The 18,417-nt window shown below is 34.9% G+C and overlaps 1 long non-coding RNA gene across 2 annotated transcripts; it reads left to right on the plus strand.

Annotated features, from left to right (window-relative positions):
• The first annotated feature begins 725 nt into the window (after positions 1-725).
• Positions 726-13,436, plus strand: LOC131150663 (uncharacterized). 2 transcript variants are annotated; one of them, XR_009135584.1, is made up of 5 exons: positions 726-1,153; positions 11,683-11,790; positions 12,272-12,372; positions 12,470-12,564; positions 12,671-13,436. It is a non-coding gene; the product is annotated as an uncharacterized LOC131150663 (long non-coding RNA). The 2 variants fall into 2 exon arrangements; XR_009135585.1 differs by lacking the exon at positions 11,683-11,790 and adding an exon at positions 12,006-12,209 and having other exon boundaries at positions 12,292-12,372.
• The last annotated feature ends 4,981 nt before the right edge of the window (positions 13,437-18,417 follow it).

An 18,417-nucleotide genomic window follows, 5' to 3' on the forward strand; every position in this document is an offset into this window, starting at 1 on the left:
TCTTTGCTAGAAAGCCTACAACAAATGTTGGAAAGCACTTTTGGACTACATGTCCTTACTTCGGATACCAAACCAAATAAGTTCTAAAAGTTTACGAAAAAGAATAAAGAGAAATAGATTTCTTACTCTCAGGCTCGTGTCTTATTCACTTAAGAATTAATCTTTTATAAACTTAGTTGAGTAAGAAAAAGCTAATGTTTTCAATTTACGTACAAAATAGAAAGAAAAATAAATATCACACATTGTTCTCTAAAGCAGAATATCAAGAGAGCACATAAGCTTCCTATTTTGAATGAATGAACACTATTTCAATGTATAAAACCTCTTGTGATTTCCTAAGGAAATAAAACCATAAATGATCGCAATTTCAAGTCTCAATTGTTCTTTGTTTATAACTCAAAATTCACTTTCTTGTTGAAATGATTGATTATTTCTCTTCGAAGACTTCTTTTATATATATGTAGAGAGAGAGAGAGAGAGAGAGAGAATGCTAAAATAATTATTGAAATTGCAAACTATCTACCTTAAAAGCTTAAAAAATAATTTAAGTTTGAATTTCAAGCATTAAACTACACTACCAACAAATATATTTTTTAGCGGCAATTATTTAATAGCAATTGATTAACTGCCACTAAGGTTACCCCGTACTTTGTCTACACCAACAAAAAAAACAAATTATTGCCGCGAGTGAATAGTTTTTAACGGGGATTGCATATAATCGCCACAATGAACAATTAGTAAAGTATTGCCCGCACCTTTTTCTTCTTAAGCGAAAATTTCCCGCTCAATCTATTTGCCCTTTCCCTCGTCTGCGCATATGCCCTTAGCTCTACAGATTTGTGAAGCTGGTCCTATTTCCATCTCAATGAGAATCCCTCTTCTGCACTATTTTGTGAAGGTCTGCGGCACAAGAAGCCTCTGCCCCTTGCCACTGTACTCTGAAATTGAAGAGGCTTGCTGTTTGTGAAGGTCGTGAAGACGAGAAGCCTTCAAGTTATAAATCCCTGCTGCGCGAGAAGCCTTGCCCCCTTGCTGCTGTGAAGCCTTATGGTGAATATACCGCTGTGAAGCTCTCTCATCTTCAAAGGCTATGAAGACCTTTCAACCGTGAAAGACGTTATACCTCTCATTTTTTAAGATTGCAGTTCAACAAGTGAGCTCTCTCTCTCTCTCTCTCTCTCTCTCTCTCTCTCTCTCTCTCTCTCTCAAGCACACACACCCAATTGGTATATCTTTGTGTGTCAATTGAGTAAGTGTTAGCCAAAATTTAATTAGTTAATGTAAGTTTTGTTTAATGGTGAAATTGGTTAGGCTGACATAAAACCAAATAATCCCCTGTTCTAATCCCTTAAAACCAAGCAACCAACTGTTTGTGAAATTGTTTATGACGCTAATTTGTCTTGTTTTGAATAGATAAATAGTTTATCTATGCAATTACGTGTATTTTTTTTACAACTAAATTAATGAGTGGCAATTACATGTTTTTTTGTCTTGTTCTTTGGCTTAATGGTGGACCTGGTTGCTCCAGTTTTGACGGATTTATTTGTGAGCATGGAGTTGCATCTTATATATATAGATATGTTTGAATTTGATGGTACATCACAAATTTGATCTTTGCCAAATTGCCCAACTTGTTATTAATTATTCAATTTTGTTTGATTTCATTCTACTCTGTCATTTTTATAGCTTTTAGATTTTAAATACTTAACAATTTTTTTTATTAACACACGCAATGAATTATTTACAATGCTGAACAGAATTCTTTGGCTTCCTCCTATTATTTATTTTACTATTTAATTCTTTTTTTTTTTAATTTCTTGGTTATTGCTTCTTTAATTTAAATGAACATATAAACATAACATTTAGAATTTTGAGGTTATTATTGTAAAAATTGGTCATTGTCTATGCTGTCAGAATAATAAAAAAAGAATTATAACAAAAACATATATATAATTAAAAAATTTAAAAAGAAACTCAATAAAATTGAAGCAAGGCTGTGAGTCACAAAGCAAAGTTAGCATTCTTCACAGCATTCACATCACCCAAAACCTAGAAGGGAAACAACTAAATTAGACAACAAAGAAATTCCAAATCAAAACTTACTTTTTCAAGAAAAGACATTTGATCCTTGTTGAGCGAATGTGGTTGTAACAATCACACATTCTCAAATTCATTTAGAATAGCACACTTGTTATGGACAGACACAAAGGAAATGACATACAACTGCTAGATACATATTCTTGTCAATAGAAGGCCATAAATTATGCCTTGTTAATAGCTATTAATTTAGGTTGTATATACTTTCATAAATAGAAGAGGAGATTTAGCTTACCATGTATTGTTGCCTAAAATCACTCTATGTAACTTAGCTGGCTTACCATATATAGCTTCCTAAGATCACTCTGTGCAATTAGCATGTACAGATTTAAGTTTTCTTGTATAACTGGCAATCTTGCCTATATAATGAAAGACCTTCTCAAAAGAGAGGACAATTCAAACCATTCTGTTATGGTATCAGAGCTATTCTTTTAGAAATATCAGTCCTAGTTTTCTCAGTTATAGCCTCAGTATTTATGGAGAAGTCAGATAATGTTTGTGTCACATTGACTAGCAAAAAATTATGCTGCTTGGGAGTTTCAATTGGAGACCTTTTTCAAGGGTAAAGAGCTGTGGGACATATAGATGGCAGCGGCACAGGGGGATCTACTACGGAAAGGTTTGTGGCCGACAAGGTAGCTTGGGATGCCAAAGATAATCAAATCATGTCTTGGATTCTTGGTTCTATGGAGCCACATTTGATTCTTTCTCTGCGTCCTCGTAGGTCTGCAAAGGCTATGTGGAATTATCTCAAGCAAGTCTACAACCAAGACAACAATGCTAGGCGCTTCTAGCTTGAGTTGGCCATTGCTAACTATACTCAAAGGGATCTATCAATTCAAGATTACTACTCTGGTTTTTTGATTTTGTGGAATGATTATTTTGACCTTGTTACAACCATATTCTCTGCAGAAGGATTGGAGGCAGGATTGGCAATGGTACAACACGTACACAAAACCAGCCAAAGAGACCAATTTCTAATGAAATTGAGGCTTGATTTTGAATCTATTTGCGCCTCTCTATTCTCTAGTAATAAAGATCCTATTTCGACTTTGGAGGCCTATTTTGGAGAACTCTTGTGTGAGAAACAACGCCTCAATACTCAGAATATTATGGAGTGGTCTTGTGTTGCTTCTAATAATGTCTCATTGCCTATGCTGCTCATGGCAAAGGGAAGGGTCGTGACATGAGCACCACACAGTGCTATAGTTGCAAGAAATATGGCTATATTGCCCTAACTATCCTCAGATATTTTGTAATTACTCAAGAAGCCAGGGCACATTATTAAGGATTGTACTATTCATCCTTCACGCTCCAACAAGGTCTATCATGTTGTTGTTATTGGTGACTTACAGCCAGCTATGCCTGTTGTTACTGTTGCAACTTTTGCTGTTGCTTTACAGCCTCCAACACCTTTTCTGACTCGAGAAACGGTGCAAGAAAGGATTGTGAGTGCATTTTTAGCATTGGGTCTTCAAGGTAATGGCTCTTCATCTCCCACTTCGATCTTAGATACGGGTGCTTCTAATCGTATGACTAATTCTCTCCATGGTTTAAGTAATGTCAGAGAATATTGTGGCTCTTCACATATTCAAACAGCCAATGGTAGTGCTTTACCCATTGTGGTAGTTGGTGATGTATATTCATCCTTTAAGGATGTTCTTGTATCACCTAATCTCTCAATGAATTTAGTTTTTGTTGGCTAGCTTTTGGACCAAAATTATGATGTACATTTTACTCATGGTGGTTGTGTTGTGCAGGATCAGATGTCAAGGCAATTGATAACGAAGGGCCCTAAGCATGGACATCTCTTCTCTCTACAACTACCTGATCCACGAAGCTTACCTTCTTTCTCTGTACTGCCTTTACTTTGTAATAAGTCTAGAGTGTCAAATGAAGTCTGGCATAAGCCTTTTGGTCATCCTAATTCTAGGGTTCTATCTTATTTGTTGAAATTTGGTCTATTGAATAATAAAGAGCATTCTTCTTCCACTATATTTCTTGATTGTGCAACTTGTAAACTTGGCAAAAGTAAGACTTTACCCTTTCCTTCTAAAGGAAGTAGAGCCACTCACAGTTTTGAGATCATTCATAGTGATGTCTAGGGTGTTAGTCCTATTATTTCTCATGCTCAATACAAATATTTTGTGACATTTATCGTTGACTACAACAGATATACATGGTGTATTTTTTGCGGCACAAATAAGAAGGTTTTCATATGTTCAAATTGTTCTTAGCTCTTGTTGACCCTCAATTTTCGGCTGCTATTAAAATTCTTCAGTCTGACTCGGGTGGGGAATATATGTCTCATGAGTTCCAATCTTTCTTGCAATCTAAAGGTATTATCTTTCAACGTTCTTGTCCATATACTGCACAACAAAATGGAATAGATGAACGAAAGAATCATCATCTTTTAGATGTTGTCCGGACCATGCTCATTGAGTCTTCAGTTCCTCCTACGTTTTGGGTAGAAGCACTTACCACAGCAACCTTTCTTATAAATAGACTTCCATCCCAAGTTTTGGATTTTGAGTCTCCATATTTCAGGCTTTATCATCACAATCCTACCTATACAAATCTTCACATTTTTGGGTGTGTATGCTTTATGCATCTTCCCCAACCCATCTGTTGTGCCTTCTTGGGATAGGATATAGTGTCACACAAAAGGAGTTATTTATGCTATGATCCAAAGTCTAATTGGGTTCGTGTTTCAAGGAATGTGCTCTTTTTTGAAAATCAATGGTTCTTTCCTATGTCTTCCTCTACGAAGTCTTTCGTTGCTTTCTTGCTCTCTTTTGATGACACTTTTAGTGCTCCTAGTACTCATGTTGAAAGTTCTAGCCAGGCATGGTATACCAGCAGAGACCTCCAGTGCTGTCCCCTCCTGCTCCTGTCGTGCTATCTGCTCCCTTGCGCCGCTCCTTTAGAGTATCTGGTCCTCCTAATCGTTATGGATTCCCGTCACGTATGGCAGGTACTACTACTTCTGCATTGTCTGCCACTCTATCTTCTATTGCTATTCCTATTGGTTATTCACAGGCAGTCAAAGAGAAATGCTAGCAGTAGGCCATGCAGGAGGAACTATGTGCTCTTGAGGCTAATAAGACTTGGGAAGTGGTGGATTGTCCTGTAGGTGTGACTCTACTTGGATGTAAGTGGGTCTATTCTATTAAGGTTAAGTCTTATGGTAGTTTGGGCAAGTATAAAGCTCGCTTAGTAGCTCTTGGAAATAATCAAGAATATGGAGTAAATTATGAGGAAACTTTTGCTCCGGTGGCCAAAATGACCATCATTTGCACAATTTTGGCTATTGTCGCCTCTCAAAATTGGGGTTTGCACCAAATGGATGTGAAGAACGCCTTTCTTCATGGGGATCTCAAGGATAATGTTTATATGCGCCCTCCTATAGGTTTACTTTCCACCTCTACTTCGATAGTGTGCAAGTTGTGTCGCTCCTTGTATGGTCTCAAACAGGCCCTCGTGCATGGTATGAGAAATTTATTTCTACCCTACTCAAGTTTGCTTTTCTTAAAAGCAAGTATGATTCATCTTTGTTTCTTTGCAAAACTGAGATTGGTGTTGTCATTCTCTTGGTGCATGTTGACAGCATAATCATCACGGGTACTAATTTGGTTATGATCTCCCAATTAAAGCAGTATTTACAGGACTCTTTTGTTGGAATTGTTTTGATCCTGAGAAAAAGGGGGGGGGGGGTGAATTGGGTTTCAAAAATATTTTGGCTAATTTAAACATTTACACCGATTCACCACATATCATATCCCATTCAATGTACACGCGTGTATGTAAAATAATTTTAACAGTGGAAGTAAACATACATGTGTGCAGTATATCTTATTTAAATCAAATGCGTGTATGCAAATAATTATGATTATAAACAAACATTTATACACATGCTGAAATTTAAGTGCAAACATTTAAATAAGATAGAGAGAGAATGACACACATATTTGTTAACGAGGTTCGGTCAATATTGCCTATGTCCCCGCCTTGAGCATACCCCCAAGGATTCCATTAAACCTGCTCGCTTAAATGGACGGAGCAGAAGCCGTTTATATCCTCTCCTTACAAGGTAAGGAAAACCCCAGTTCAATTTTTGGGTTGAATCGAATTGGTCTCATTTACGGGGCTAAGACTTCCCAGTTCAATTGCGAGCTGAACCCAACTAGTCTCACTTACGGGGCTGAGACTTCCCAGTTCAATTTTGGGTTGAACCCAACCGATACAATAAAAATATTTTTGTACTTGAAAATGCTTCTAAAAAATACAAGCAAAAATGTATACATTTAAGCTCAAATGCACTCTCATATGATATGCAATAATGCTCAGTAGAGAAAGAGTGTAAAACAAATATTTCAATCTTTGATGAAAGACATATATGATAAAATGCATCAAAGATTTGAACCCTAATAAAAAACTTCTCCAAAAATTATTTTCAGTACCAAGCAGAAGAACCTAGGGCTTGGTTTTTCAAATTATTTTTGCAAAAATGAAATATATGAAAAATGAGTATTATGTTATCCAACAAAGATTTATTCAAATGAGAAATATTTGGAGAATCTAGGAGTTAAGCTCAAAGATATTTGTGCTATGAATACAAAAACAAATGCTCAAACAAAATACTCTCTTAAAAATGATTTGCAATAATAAATGAAAGAGAGTTTGGAGAGTATGAAAAATTTGACCCCAAAATGATTTTTCAAGTAAAAGAGTATGTGGGGGAACTTTGATTAGGAAAAAGATTTGAGAGAAAAGTTAGGCTACTTAAAGTTGCTAATCAAAGCAAATGAGAGTATTTATAGATTTTACAAAAATTATGTTCGTTGGGGACACACTGGGTATTTTGAAAAAAGATTAATTGAGTTTAATTAAAAATAACCCAGTTTAGCCTCAGTAAAAATCCGAACAACTCAAGAGGTTCGGTCGACCAAATTACTCATTTCAGTTGACCAGGGTGTTTTTGAACTGAGGTGTTGGTTGACCAGACTTGAGACGATTTTGGATCTCCGAGATTCAGTTGACTAGGCTAAGTTCGGTTGACCGAAGTTGAACGTTTGGTCAACCGGGCCATTTTACAACTAAGAGTTCAGTCGACCAGGGCGTTGGAATTTCCCACGTGCTAGTTCGGTTAACTAGAGCATTAAAGTTCATTTTAAGATTGGTCGACCTAATGGTCAACTGTTGACCTTGGGAAGGTTCGGTCGATCGAAGTTACTATGTAGGTTCGGGTTCGGTCGACCGAATAGTCAAATTGTTGACTCTGGTAAGTTCGATCGGCTGAAGCTTTTATATAGCTTCGGGTTCAGTCGACCGAGGCCATTCAAATTTTGCATTTAAGTCCGGATTGACATTTAAAGTCACCCCTGTTCACATAATTGTAATTTTTAAGTTATAGGGGACTTTCCATCCGACATTTTGGGACCTAAAGTCAATTTATGGTCTTTGAGCTAATCCTAAAAATCCGGCATCGTCGACCTGGGCGCCCTACGGTCAATTTATGGTCATCTGAGCATTTAGACATATCATGCAAGATGTATGCATTATTACAGACCAAATAATAAAAACTTAAATGCATTATACAAATAAAATCAGAATGTCTTCTTCTTGATCTTTTTTGCTCTTTAATCTTCATGGAAAACCCCTGATCATATGAGCTTTATGCGTCTTTGGCTTCCATTTTCAGTCCTCTTATGTGTGTATTGAATTATAACATGTTCAATCACTAGATACACACATAAGTAACTTGCGGTTTGTCATTATCGAAATTAGGGATTGGACTCAAAAAGCCAACATCTTTTCACATGAAGGATCTAGGATCTCTTACATATATTCTTGGTCTAGAAATTACTGCTAGTTCACATGGTATTTTTCTGTCACAGCACAAGTATGCCTATGATTTGGTGGCTGCTGCTGGTCTCCTAGACTCTACCCCTCTAGATACTCCCATGGAACTTAATTGCAAGCTGCGCAAAGAAGAGGGTGACTTGTTATTAGACCCTATATCGTACACTGGTTGGCAGCTTGGTCAATCTTACAATTACTAGACCTGATATTTCTTATGTAGTCCAACAGGTTAGTAAGTTCATGGCTTCTCCTCAGCACCTTCATATGGCTGCTGTTCGATGAATTATTCGCTATGTCCATTACACAACTTTGCGGGGACTTTTCTATCCTACTGGTACTTCACTTGATCTTGTAGCATATAGTGATGCTGATTATGCCAGGTGTAGTGACACTCGACGTTCTACTACGGGTTGGTGTATGTTTCTTGGTCCGACTCTTATTTCTTGGAAAAGCAAGAAACAGGACTGTGTTTCTAAGTCCTCTACTGAGTCCGAATATAGGGCCATGTCCCAAGCTTGCGCTAAGATACATTGGCTCTGTGGGCTGTTGGCTGAACTTGGCTTCTCTCCTGGTCCTACTTCTCTTCATGCAGATAATACCAGTGCCATTCACATTTCAACCAATCCCATCTTCCATGAACGCACTAAACATATCGAGGTTGATTGCCACTTCATCCATGAAGCGTTTGAAGCTCAGACTCTCTCTCTTCCTCATGTGTCTAGCAATCTTCAAGTGGCAGATATTTTCACCAAGGCTCTCACACTGCAACGACATAATTTTATTACAAACAAATTGATGCTTATGGATAACCCGCATCAATTTGAGGGGGAATGTCAATAGAAGACCATAAATAATGCCTTGTTAATAGCTATTAATCTAGGCTGTATATACTTTCATAAATAGGAGAGGATATTTAGCTTACCATGTATAGCTTCCTAAAATCACTCGATGTTAATATGTACAGATTTAAGTTGTATTGTATAACTGACAGTCTTGCCTATATAATGAAAGACCTCAAAAGAGAGGACAATTTGAATCATTCTATTAATTCTGCGCTTAGTTAGGATTATAAACAAAGCTTAACCTGTTGGAAGCAGAATATCACATAAGTTTATATCATCTAACAAATATATAAATTCATCCATATGCCACATATAGATTCATCCATATCAAAAAAAAATTTTGAATATTCATCAAAATATATGAAATTTTTTTAATTTTACCTTGCAAGTAAAAAAAGTAGAAAAAAAACATTTGACTTCCTGCACTACTTGAATGCTAATGAAATTACAGTAATAAAATAATATTCAGCAACTATAAAGAGCTACCAGAAGTCCGAATGTTGCAAACTCATGCCTGCAAAGGTGAACTGTGAAGCAGTCTCTAATTTGTCTGCATCATTTTCCAGCTTCCCATCCTTTCCTGTATGGGATTAGTTACCACATTTTTCAAGAAGCTTGGGACGAAAGGTTTTCTGAAATTGCTTTGTGAGTATATAAATACTTCATATTATAGTCCATTACAATCACTGTGCAATTTAGATGTGTACCTCTAAACATCAACTCTAAATGCATTCATCTGTACCTTAAGCAAGCCAAAACAGTGTGATTAATTTCTTTTTAAGATTGGTCACATACCTTCAAAGTGTGATCAAACAAAATATATTTTCTCAATTTCTTTTTAAGATGAACTAACTTTGAGTTCATGTATGTTTCTAGAGTTGCATATGTTAAAATTTTTATAGTATGCTACTTGTAGTCACCAGTATCTTATATTGTGTGAAGCAATACCTATCAATGTTACAATGTGTAAAACAATGCATATTATTGCTGAGACACTTCATTTTGACTGCGTTCATAAATTTAGATGCAGTACACAGTATATATGTGATACATGTTCTATACATATGAAGCGTGTGATGTCCTTATGCTGCTTTTGGTGCTCAAAGCTTCTTTGAAAAAAAAAAATTTGTTGTAATTTTCTCTTCAGTTTCAATTTTGTCCTATTTTCAAACTAAAAATTGAGCAAATTTGCAGCAGCAATGCTGTCCTTGCTATCAGCTGGAAACAAAATAAAATTAAGGAATCCATAATTATCCATAACTAATGATGGATTTAAAGGTTATATACATTTTTAAGTATGAGAATTATTGGTGGGTTTCCTATAATCATCTTTTTTGTTGAGATTACTCTGTGCCACAATCATTTTTAACTGAAGAATGAAAGTAATATAAAGAAGTGTAATATCCTCTTCTTGAAGATGATAGGTCCAAGAAAATGCATATGCCTAAAATATCAATTAGAACTCCAAGATTTTGGCTGAAATTTGAGTTACAGCAAATATCTGGACTGGATATATAATAGTGACAGAACTGAATTAACTTAATTCTACGCCCAAACAAATGTTCCATATATTTTAGGATCCACATCTCAGTTGCAATCTGACCCTGAACAAACAAATGTTCAAATAACTCTGCATCTCTACCGTGTCTTTCCATATAATTTTGGTGTTTGGTGGGCATCTCTGCCACCTATTTCCACAATATGCATCCATTAAAAATGTGCTATTTCCAACAAATGAGATGATCCTTTGTCAAGTAAAAATGCAACTTTACTTCTAAAAAAAAAAAAAAAGGAATGGTATTTTTAAATGAAGTTTTGGAAGTGGTGTGTGGTGCCCCTCAGAAGGGAGTCCCACTCCCAACCTTCAAAAAAAAAAAAAATCAGTAGCAATTTTTAATAGTAAAATTTGCAATGAGCCCAATTTGTCATAAGAATGAATTAATTATGAGTTAATTATGGATATTTATATATTAGATATAAAGGCTGGTCTCTGTCTTCCCTTCTTTTATTCTAAGAACTGCAGCCCCTACTCTTTTGCTTCGGTTGTGGTTATAATGAACCATAAAACTGCAAAATATAAAGTAAGAACATCACACACAAATTGATGGCTCATTACACTATAAAACTACAAAATATAATGTAAGAACATTACACACAAACGAAATCAATTTGATTACAAATCAATGAAATCAAGCTGCAATTAAGAACTAAGAACGTAGAATGACATTGAAAAATGAAATCAGAAAAGATTCAACATATAGACAAGTATTTTTTCTTGTAGCATTTTTTTGTCTTATCTTTTTTGAAATTGCAAATAGGCTTAAAAATCATAATTATAGCATGTATACTATGGATTTATGCATACTAGCTAACAGCCATGTGGAGGAAGGTCTACATATAGGATATGTTTACTTCAACTTTATGATTACCCAAACCGAATCAATATATGTTTTTATTTATAATATGTATAAATTATATTACAAAACATCACGCACAAATATTTTATCCCTAAGGTTTGTCAACTAGGAAAAAGTTATATAATTGTTCTAAAATGAATCCGTTTCTTAAGGATTTGGCTTGTGTTTGTTTCCCATTATTTTGGGTATATTAATATGTATAATATCTTGGTATACCATTTTTGTCTTATTATTTCATTTTCAGTCATTGTTAATGGACAATCGTAAGCATAGGAGATGGACGGACTACAGTAAAGTGAGTCAAGAATACTTAGAAGGGGTGAAATTTGTTTCTATTGAAATTTGTAATTAAAAATTCATTAATTTGTGCATATTAACTTAATTTGTGACGTATTAATTTATTTTCCTTTGTTATTTCACATATATATATATGCACACATATTTTATACCTTGTGATTCGTCAGATCAAAGAAGGGTGTGAGGATCTACAATATTAGCTGACATTTGGAACCAACCTAAAGAAAAAAAATTGGTGTGCACTTGAACAAGAAAGGGCAACCCGTTGGAAAAAGGTGTGTTAGCTTGGTTTTTAGGTTAGCTTGGTTTTTAGGTACAATTGCTAGGAATCCATTCTGGACGCCCTTCATTTTATAGATTGGAGAGTCTTCCCAAAGAAAACTAAAAATTATTTGATGCAAATTATGACGGTAATATTTTATGCAAAAATATTTGATGCAACTTGCTTGTTATTTTTTTCTTATTGAATTGTTTTTGTTTTCTTTTGTAGAGGAAGTTTTTAATACCATCTTGTGGTGAAAAATGGGTTTTGAGATCACTTGGGAAGAAATGGAAAGATTACAAGTGCGAACTAAAAGCTGAATATTTTGAAAAATATGGAACTGTTGATGAACTTCTTGCCAATAGGCCTAAACATATTTTAAGGGATCAGTGGACTTCTCTTGTCTTATATTGGCATTCAAATAAAGCAAAGGTGTGGTCATTTTTATATTGTAAATTGATGTTCGGGTTCATACTTGATGCGAAATTTAACAGCTGCAATATTATAAACATAGTGCCACAAACGAATGTAATCGATCAAAGCAACAAATGCCCCACACGGTTCCAAAAGCTTTGCATGAATCATAGATGAAAAGGTATCTTGATATGATTTTTCCAGCTTTAAATAAGTAATTTATATCCTATTGAACACATATTAATTTTTTCCTATGTTTTATGATTAATTATGGTAAGAAAGGGGTAGAGCCATCACAAGCAATGATATTCATAGATACTCATGAGGAGTGTAAGGATGGAAGGCCAATTGATGAGGAATCAGCAATAAAGTTGTAAGTAGTGTGTCATACTAAAAAAAATTTGAATCTTTCGTTTTTGAATATTTTAATATATTGAAATATGTTTCTTAACTCACTTTCCTACTTTATGATGACTTAGGATGAAATGGAGCAAAATTTACATAAGAAAATTCTGAGGATCAAAGCCAAAAGGGAGGCATGGGTAGGTGATTTATATTCCCGAGTGATGAGACCAAAAAGGTTTGGACGAGTGTGAGGCTTGGGACTTGGTCATACTCCAACGAGTCTATGGGGATCTTCATCTTCTCATCAATATGAAGGAGCTTCAGTAGATGCTCCAACGAGTCTATGGGGATCTTCATCTTCTCATCAATATGAAGGAGCTTCAGTAGATGCTAACTCCACAGAAGACAAGGTTTACAAGTCGTAGGAGGAAATGAAAATAATGGAAGAACGTCATACTAAAGAATAGAATTCTATGAAATACCATCACGTTGAAGAATTAAATTCTATGAAAGAGCATCAAGCATGAGTAGAGCCTGAACTTACAATGACGAAAGCATTAATTATGAGCAAGATTTTTTCACAAGATAGACCTCTATCACAATGTGTCATAGAAATTCATGATGCCTCCACAAACTAATTGAGGTAGATATTGTTTGCCTTAGAATTTGTGTACCTACTGTGGACCTTGAGTGTGTACCATATTAATTAGAAGTGCAATACTTATGTTGGGATTAACTAGGTAATATTTGGGGTTATAATTGATGCTAAGGATAGACTAGGCTAAGGTTAAGACTGCAAATGGCTGAAGTTTGAAAAACTAATGCTTAACAAGATGTATATGGTGAACCAGTCTGGTTAAGGACTAGGTTGTTTGATGAAGTTTTCAATTTTTCTCTACGGAATCATTTTCTTGTGGATTTTTATTTCAAATAGTTGGTAACAGTTAGGTTGATTAATTTTCAGGTATAACTGTTATGTTGTGGTGGTAAAAAATTATATATAATAGGGCATTTATTAGGTGGTTGAGTTTTAACGGCAATTGTAATTGCCGCTAAAATATATTGTAGAGATATTTAGCAGCGATTCAAATTGATAGCAAAAGATTTACACAAAAGCTTGCAAGGTCCTTTTAGCAATACATATAATTACCACTAATGTGCACATTTGTTGTGGCGATTGACATGACCTTTATCGACAATAGTTGTAATGGTTGCAATGGTTCTAAAAAAGAAATTTTCATTTCCAAGACAGTTGTTGAGCTCAAAGTCAACTTACATCAAAATTTAGAGTCATACTCATCTTTCGAGCTTAGATAATCCAAAATCATCAAAAATCATATTTTTCGATAATATGTGCGTTAATTGAATAGTATAAAAGGAAGTCATTGCTCTACATAAACCAAAGTGCGTCTATAGGTAGAGGGAAAGATGGTCTGCTTGTATGGAGATAGATTAGATGATAACAAAGCCTTAGGCAACCTTGTGTGTGGAAGCGGCCGAAGAAGTACTTGATAAATCCTTCGGTTCCTTGGAGGTTGTAAGTACGACATATGTAGCTGAGGGTTTCTCAATTCATCAACCCCAGATTTGGGCTACAGTTGAAATGGCAGCGAGAGAAATTATCCAAGCAAAATATAAACCAGGGAAAGGTCTGGGCCGAAATTTGCAGGGGATCCCAATTTCGGTACAGTTGGCAAGGGTAGAAGAGTGCTTCGGACTGTGGTATGTTCCTACCCATGCAGAACGCATGAAGATAATTGAATAAAGGAAGGAAAGTAGAATGGCATGCCTCAGAGGAATGAAGATTCCCGCTTTGTCCAAAATGTTCCGAAGTGGGGAAGTATTAGATCCGGAGGACAGGGCGGAAGTCCGGTTTGCAGAATGGTTAAATCGGAAAATTGAGCAGTTAAAAATTTCCACGGTGGATCCATCTGACACTGAAGAAGGCATAGAAAGTTGGGTCTATGCCGTCTCGGCAAAAACAGAGCTCTGGAATTGGCATGAATTCAAGTATGGCCAATACAATGTAATGCTGGAATGATTATGAGTTTCCTTTGTTTTTCTTTTTTTAAATAAGAGGACGATACCTCACTTTGTTTAAACCATTTTTGAAATTTAATAAAATAAAAGTGCATTTCAGTTACATTTCATCACATTCTTTTTATTTACTTTTGCCAAATCTTGTACATTTTGCTTGTGTTCTATGCAGAAATATAGGAAATGACTTTACCAGTACAAAAGAGCCTGAAGTGGAAATGAACTTTGAGAATTTGATCGATAGGGCAGAAATAGGAGAAGAGGAAGTAAATATACCTCCTGAAATGCAAAGAATGATGAAACTTGAAGAAAAACAAGCAATTTCTTGTGGGGATCTTGTTAGGGATTTATACTGAAAGACATGTTTATGTAATCGGTTTTAGTATTTATTAATAACTTCAATTATTCCATTTTAATGAGAATTTTTATGAGTAATGTTTGTCTGACATTATTTATTTAATGATTATGCATGTGTGTCTTTTATTCAATATAATAGGTGATCTAGTGTGTAGAGTACGACTTATACAAATAAGATTAGATCATTAGTTCTTACAGAAAATAAGTTTATTGTTCACACTCTTAAATAAAATTGGACACGGTAGGACTGTAGCACAAGGTTTTAATAGGTCTATCTTGACTATTGGGAATGGTACAATTCCAACTCCTTGTGCTAGTACACTTTGTGTGTATTGAATAGGATTGTCTTGGGGTAATTGTTTTTATACTGACTATATAAAATAGTTAATAACTCATGATTATTATGAGTGCTTATGCTCTTAATCCTGATATGATTATTGGACACGTGCATATAGTGTTTATTACTTTGATTCATAGAAGAGTGAGATTCTTTATGGGTCAAAAAACTTAGTGAGTTAGGTGATGACATTATGTGTATAGTGAACATTAATTATTGATGGAATCACGTCCCATTATCGGGATTGATGATACCCCCTCGAGGAAGCTTATAAATTTTGACTGTGTCAAACCCTGCAGGTGGTTTTTGAATTCGACACATCAAATAAGTTAAGTGAAAGGTCTCAGGGAATTAATATGTCAATTAATTAAATTTTTAATAATTTAATTTAATAAACGAGTATTTGTAATCTTTACGTTGGGAGATAAAGAAGCATTTAATAATAGGAGCTCGAAATTTAATTTCGAATATGACAGGGAGTGTAATTATAATTCTTTAGTGGTATGAATTATAATTAACATAATAAAGGATGAATTCGGGTCGGATTAGGAATTCTTAATTACGTGGGAAACCCTAGTCAAATTTGCCTAGAGCTCACTGCTGTAGCCTGTATACACGCGCTCCATTCAGCAGCTAGGGAGAGACGAACAAACTCTCATAGAGGCAGACATTTTTTTGTGAGAAAAGAAAACCCTAGCAGCCACTTACGAGCCCACTCTCTCAGGAGCAAGGCGTGTTCAACGAATGCGGTAGAAGAATCCTGGTCATCTTCAAGAGCTCGTTTTCGTACTTATAGATTTGGGATAAAACCAAACAGATCTCGCAGGTATAATCCTCATAACGTAATTAGGGTTTGCATGATCAGATTATAGCATGTAGGTAGTTCTTTCTTTGTTTTTTTCTTCTTAGTTTCTTTCTCATTTGAACTTGAATTTTGGATTTTTCTTTTGAATTTGTTTATCCCTCTTAGTATTCTTGCAAATTTCTTGGATATGAAGGCTAGTTCATCTTCTTCATCTTCATTGCTAGAGTTTTCGTTTGATGCTTTAAAAGCAATTGATTATTGAGCTTTAGTTTGTCCACTTCTTTCATTCATAAACTTCTCATAAGTGAGAAGGGATCCTTTGAGTTAATCTAGTGAGATGTTTTTAAGATTTCTTCCTTCCATTATAGTTGTGGCTTTTGGTTCCCATATTGGAGGAAGTACTCTAAGGATTTTTCAAATCATCTCATAAGTTGAATAATTTTTCCCTAAGGCATTTAAATAATTTATTATGTGTGTGAACCTAGTATACATGTTTGTAATTGATTCATCCGGGTTCATCTTGAAAGCCTCATACTCACTTGTGAGCATGTCGATTCTACTATCTCTAACATCTATAGTTCCTTCATAGGTAACTTTTAATTTATCCCAAATTTCTTTGGCTGATTTACATGTCATGACCCTATTGAATTCATTTATATCAAGAGCACAATATAATGCATTCATAGCACTTGAGTTTACTTGTAACATCTTATGGTCATTGTCGGTCATGTCTTTTTCTTCTTTGGATACTTCTTTTCCATCTACAAGTTTTGTAGAAATTAAGTCACCATGTGTGACAACCTTCCAAGCCTTCCAATCCAATGTTTGAAGATAGATTCTCATACATTGGTTTCAAAATGTGTAATTTAAACCACAAAAGATGGGAGGCTTTGTTGAGGATTGACCCTCTCCAAAGGGAGCTACTCCTAGGTGTGCCATCTAAATCTTTATATAATTACTTGTTAGGATTTGTTATAACCTGTCTTTGATACCAATTGAAAGTTAAGGAGTTGTCCCAAGAGGGAGGGTGAATTGGATTATTAAAATTTCTTTTAATTCCTTTCGTGAAATCTTATCCTCTTGTTAATCTAGCAATCATAGAACCAAACCTTATTTGGACAATCAATCCACAAACCAATACTTCAACACAACACAAACAAAATTGGTTTATAATCACAAGTTCAATGAAAAATTAATTAAGTTATAAACCTTTATAAATAAGTGTAAGTATGGTAACTTTAGTAGATTTTTAGATATTCTTCCAGCAATTCAATTCAACCAAAATTAACAAAACAATATACAAAAGTTAGATTGATTCCATCAATGCTTTCAAGATTTAGCACTTTAATAACTCAAAGTAATCAATTACAAAATATCCAATCAACATATAATATGCAGCTTTTTGATAATTCTCAGCTTTTGTTTGTAGCCCTGTGTATTTGATTGATTTAAGCTCTATATTGATGGATTTAATTTCTCAATATGATGCTCAATATGTAATCCAACACTCTTTCCAAGAATTTAGACTTTAAATAAACTTTTAGTTAATAAGTCTTAGGTGTTGAACCAATCAATGTACTCTCTTACGGTTTTCGCAATTTGTATTGATCAACTAACGTACATCCTTTTGGTTTCCGTAAATTCCCAAAAACAAATTAAGCTTTAGTTTATTTAATATCTCATCTACGTAGTGTTTATGATTAAAAAATAAAACACAACCACACAGTTAATATATGCTGAAAAGTAAGAATTATAAGGAAAGAGAGTGACACCTCGTTTTTACAAGAGTCGACTTATCGCTAGCCTACGTCCTTGCCTTTGGCTAATACCATCAAAGGATTCCACTATGCCGTTCCTTTTCGGGTGGAACAAACCTTTTACAAGCGATACCCCATGCTCAAACACTCCTTAAGTAGGCTAGAGCAACGCCTCTCCAAGTGATATCCCACACTCGGTCACTCTGTCCAATAGGCTAGAGCAAGACCTCTCCAAGCGATACCCTATGCTCGGTCAACGATCCAACAACTTGGAATCATCAAAAAGCAAGAAACAATAGCTACATACAATGATACTCTCACAAAGAGCAGATTAGTACAAATTCAATCACTATGTACTTCAATAATTAAATATCAATATGAAATACAATGAAGCTCAAGAGAATTTATCACTGAGTTCCTTCTAAATGAGAATTAGCAACTTAGAACTCAAAAGTAGGATGGATCAGCAACTTGAAAATTCAGCACTTCAGTTAAGCAAAGATTTAACCAAGAGAGAGCAGTAAGATAGCTTTCAGCTTACAAATAGATTTTTCAATTCTTTTGTTATTGATTATAATTTGATTTGCA

This window comes from Malania oleifera, chromosome 3, assembly GCF_029873635.1.
Source record: "Malania oleifera isolate guangnan ecotype guangnan chromosome 3, ASM2987363v1, whole genome shotgun sequence".
NCBI lineage: Eukaryota > Viridiplantae > Streptophyta > Magnoliopsida > Santalales > Ximeniaceae > Malania > Malania oleifera.